Source organism: Glycine max, chromosome 13, assembly GCF_000004515.6.
Source record: "Glycine max cultivar Williams 82 chromosome 13, Glycine_max_v4.0, whole genome shotgun sequence".
Taxonomy (NCBI): domain Eukaryota; kingdom Viridiplantae; phylum Streptophyta; class Magnoliopsida; order Fabales; family Fabaceae; genus Glycine; species Glycine max.
Window position 1 is genome coordinate 7605253 of NC_038249.2, and position 4526 is coordinate 7609778.

The 4526-nt window shown below is 39.9% G+C and overlaps 1 non-coding gene across 1 annotated transcript; it reads left to right on the forward strand.

Annotated features, from left to right (window-relative positions):
- The first annotated feature begins 1488 nt into the window (after window positions 1-1488).
- LOC112998932 (small nucleolar RNA R71) lies at window positions 1489-1595 on the forward strand. Its single transcript, XR_003264111.1, has one exon. It is a non-coding gene; the product is annotated as a small nucleolar RNA R71 (small nucleolar RNA).
- Window positions 1596-4526: the final 2931 nt, after the last annotated feature.

A 4526-nucleotide genomic window follows, 5' to 3' on the forward strand; every position in this document is an offset into this window, starting at 1 on the left:
ATGAAACCAACAGGATAGGCAACACTTCTATTAGCTAAATGAATTACCACATCAGTTGACTACAAGGGACCTAGAGATAGAGAATTAAAAATCGACAGAGGCATAACACTAATAGAGGCTCCTAAATCTAGCATGGCATTGTCAAACTTACTATTCCCTATAATACAAGGTATGCTGAATGTACCTGGATCTTTGCATTTTACAGGAATTTGAGGAACAGATTTACCAATCAATGTGGAGACATTTCTGCCCATGCTAATTCGTTCACTTCCTTTAAGCTTCCGCTTATTAGTGCACAGCTCCTTCAAGAATTTGGCATATCTTGGAATTTGCTTTATTGCATCCAACAGAGGTATGTTTACCTCTACTTTTCTAAACGTTTCCAAGATCTCTTTCTCTGCCTCTTCCATTTTTTTGTTGGAAACTGCTCTTGGAGGGAATGGAAGAGGGGGAATGTGCTGCTTCTGCAAATCAGAATTACCTGTGGAAGAAGATTCACCTGCACAGAAATTGTTAGGTAGATTTTTGTCATCACCTTTTTCTGGAATAGAGTGAAGTTTGGCAGGTTCATTTGCAGATGAGGAAGGTGCTACGGGTTGAGGTCCTTGACACTGCTTTCCCGACCTCAATGAAATGGCACTGACATTTTTGGGATTTTGGACAGCTTGAGAAGGCAGCTTGTCAGAATTCTGGGACTGTTGTTGATTCAATTGGGTAGCTAATTGTCCCATCTAATTGGTTAAGCTCTGAATGGAGGCTCTGGTCTCTTGCTGAAACTGCATGTTCTGCATAGTCATTTGCCTCACAAGTTCTTCGAGGGAAGGTTGTGGAGGGGCCTCAACTGTTGGTTGTTTCTGGGGTTGTTGCTGTTGTTGGATTGGTGGAGGAATGTATGGTCTGCTTGGGCCAGCAGCATTTTGGAAGGAAGGAGCAGGCTGTTGTTGTTGTTGTTGAGGGTTGGACCATCTGAGGTTAGGGTGATTCCTCCATCCAGGGTTGTATCTGTTGCTGGAAAGGTCATAATTGCTCTGCTGTTTTTGATTTTGCTGCTGAGGTTGAGGAGGTCTATTGTAAATATTTGCAGCATAAGCTTCAGGCTGCTCAATTGCTCCAGGTTGCTGCATGGAAAGGCAAAGGTCTGTATGGTGGTCAGCAGAGGAGCGCAAACCACAAACCCTTGCGACAGGTACAGATTTCTGATTCAAGGCCAGCTGGGTTACCAAGTTGACCAACGCATCCAGTTTGCCTTCAAGCTTCTTAGTTTCAGATGATCCAGATGGGTTTGTAGCTACCTCATGCACTCCTCTAATGACTATGGCATCATTTCTGGCGCTAAACTGCTGGGAGTTGGAGGCCATCTTCTCAATTAAATTTCTGGCTTCAGCAGGAGTCATGTCTCCAAGGGCTCCACCACTGGCAGCATCTATCATACTTCTCTCCATATTACTGAGTCCTTCATAAAAATATTGGAGAAGAAGCTGTTCTGAAATCTGATGGTGGGGGCAACTGGCACATAGTTTCTTAAATCTCTCCCAGTACTCATACAGGCTCTCTCGACTGAGTTGTCTAATACCTGAGATATCCTTCCTGATGGCTGTGGTCCTGGAAGCAGGGAAAATTTTTTCTAAGAATACTCTCTTAAGGTCATCCCAGCTCGTGATGGACCTTGGAGCAAGGTAATACAGCCAGTCCTTTGCCACTCCCTCTAATGAATGAGGAAAAGCCTTCAGAAATATGTGATCCTCTTGGACATCTGGGGGTTTCATGGTGGAGCAGACAATGTGAAATTCTTTCAAATGTTTGTGCGGGTCTTCACCTGCAAGGCCATGAAACTTTGGAAGCAAATGAATCAGTCCAGTTTTAAGAACATATGGGACATCCTCATCAGGGTATTGGATGCACAAGCTTTCATAGGTGAAATCAGGTGCAGCCATTTCCCTTAGAGTCCTCTCACAAGGTGGAGGTTGTGCCATGTTCTCAGAATGTGCAAAATCAGAATGCTCAGAATCAGAATGCTCAAAATTATAATGCTCAAGATCAGGATGTTCAAAATCACCAATAACAGAATGCACAGATTCACCAGTTATGGAATGCTCAGAATGATCAAAAGGTATAAAATGATGCCTAACTAATCTATGAAATGTCCTATCTATCTCAGGATCAAAGGGTTGTAAGTCAGATGGATTGCCTCTAGTCATACACTACATTCAGCATGCACACAACTAGTTGCCTTGTCATGTAAATAAAGGTGTAGGTTTGAACTATAGCTACCCTCAAATAATATTCAAATGACTTGAAATTTTGTGAGCAACCTTATAAAATGATGAGAAGATAGCACAAAAAATTTCAGACAAAAATTCAAAGTCTAACTATGAAAGCTAAAATTGGTAGGTTAAGAAAAATAAGTGAATAAAACTTGAAAAATAAAAAACTTTTGACAGAATCGCTTTTTTTGGACGATGGAGACCTCAGCCGGCGGCGTAGGAAATTTTTTTCTACCCCAAATGCATATATAATAATTGCGATTCTGATAACCGGAGCAAAAGTTATGGCCGTTTGAAGTTTTGACAAACACAAAATTTGCTAGTTTTTTGGAACTTTCAAATCTGACCAAACTAAAGGCTCTAGCTATTTTTCCCACAAAATATGGATTAAAAGAAGTTACCACAAAAAAAATTCAGCCAAAAATAACAACCCTAGCTACTAAAACAAAAAATCCCAAATAATTCAGCATGGGTGGTCGCTAAAATCCGTCTCTTATTGATTTCTACTACTACTCTGTTTTTCCGCAAGCTGATTTCTACTATTACTCTGTTTTTCCGCAAGCTGATTTCTACTACTACTCTGTTTTCAAGCACAATCTTCACAGCAAAACACCCAAGACTGAAACAGGGGAAACGCTTAATGGGAAAACTGAAACAAAACACACATTAAACAAAATACCAGGACACTAAACAACACTAACACACATACTAACACAATACTAACAATTAAACATAAAACACGAAAGGATTAAACACACAACACTAGCTAGCTATTATGAACCTTTGGACACTGCTCCCCGGCAACGGCGCCAAATTTGATCGAGGCCATACCCGAATCAAATAAACATGAAAATGCAGTAACTAGGAAGTGATCCTAGGTCGTTTCCCAACGAGCAGTGACAAGCCAAATGTTCATAATATACTTGCAGTAACAGTAACGATGGGGGGGGGGGGTTTGGTTGTTTGGTAATTAAAGAGCAGAACAAATAAAATGGAATACGAAACTACTAATATTAAAAACGGGTTGTTACCTCTGATTCAGAAGCCACTCTCTTATCCTGGGTTATGGAGAATTCGTCCCTAACAGTCAACCACTTAATCCAACCCTATTTCAATTTACTAAGCGAAAATCAACTTAGGGTTTTCAATACGTGATTAGGCACCACATACACCAGTTAGCCCTTTGTCCATTAAGCATGAACGCAAGTTAGGCTCAGAGGCAATTAATCGAACACGAAGCGTGCACTGATTAATATTCACGAAATTGGGATAACTGGTGAAGGGAAAACTGCCAGGAAACCACATTACAAACGAAACCTCAAAGAGAGTTGGGCTTCATCCTCAAAAGGAAACAACACCAGAAAATCTAGCCTTCCATGAATTCAAACAGAAAACGCAAATGAAACATGAAGCAGAAATGTAAATGAACAAGAACGTAAATGAACAGAAACATAAATGAACAGAAACGTAAATGAACAGAAACGTAAATGAACAGAAACGTAAATGAAAGTAGAAGAAGAAGCAAGAATGAACTCGTAATTAGAAGCAGAAAACAGAAATTTGCATTAAGAACGAAAACTGTAACAAGGGAACAGAAAAACGTGAAAACCTAAAACCAAAGCTCTGAATAATGAAAATAGCCTAGCAGAATAGAATGCCCTCCACGAATCCCAAGGCAGCTATTTAAAAAGAGTCACTCAAAGTCACTGGGCCCTATTACAATACTCTGGCCCAAAACGAAATAAACATTGAACAACATAAAATAAAATTGCAAAATTTCCTAATTAGAAATTAACTAAGGTAAGCGCTGCTTTATTTGCCCTCTTCAAGTCCACAACCAAAATCCGGATTAAGCCCAATGTTTCATTAATTCCTGAAATTAGATTAAAAATATCAAATTAGTTAAATGAGCCCAAATAATAAAACTGCCTAATTAATTGACAATTAAGACCAATCAATAATTAAAATGGTGCAAAAAGGGTTTAGAAAATAGAAGAAAATGATGGCACATCAGTAATCCTAAGGACATCTGCAATTACTACCAGAGTGTAGGTGCCAAAAGCAACCTTTTGCTCCTCAGGGCATGCCATCACTCAAAAGATTTTCTCAATCTCCCGTATCCAATTCTAAGCACCATCAGGGTTGTATCCTCCATTGAAAGTATGGGGATTGTTTCTTTGGAAGCGATCCAACCCTTGACACTCGGAAGCTCCTGTAGCTTCTCCTCTATTCTAGTTTCCCATAACCTGGGCTAAGGCTTGG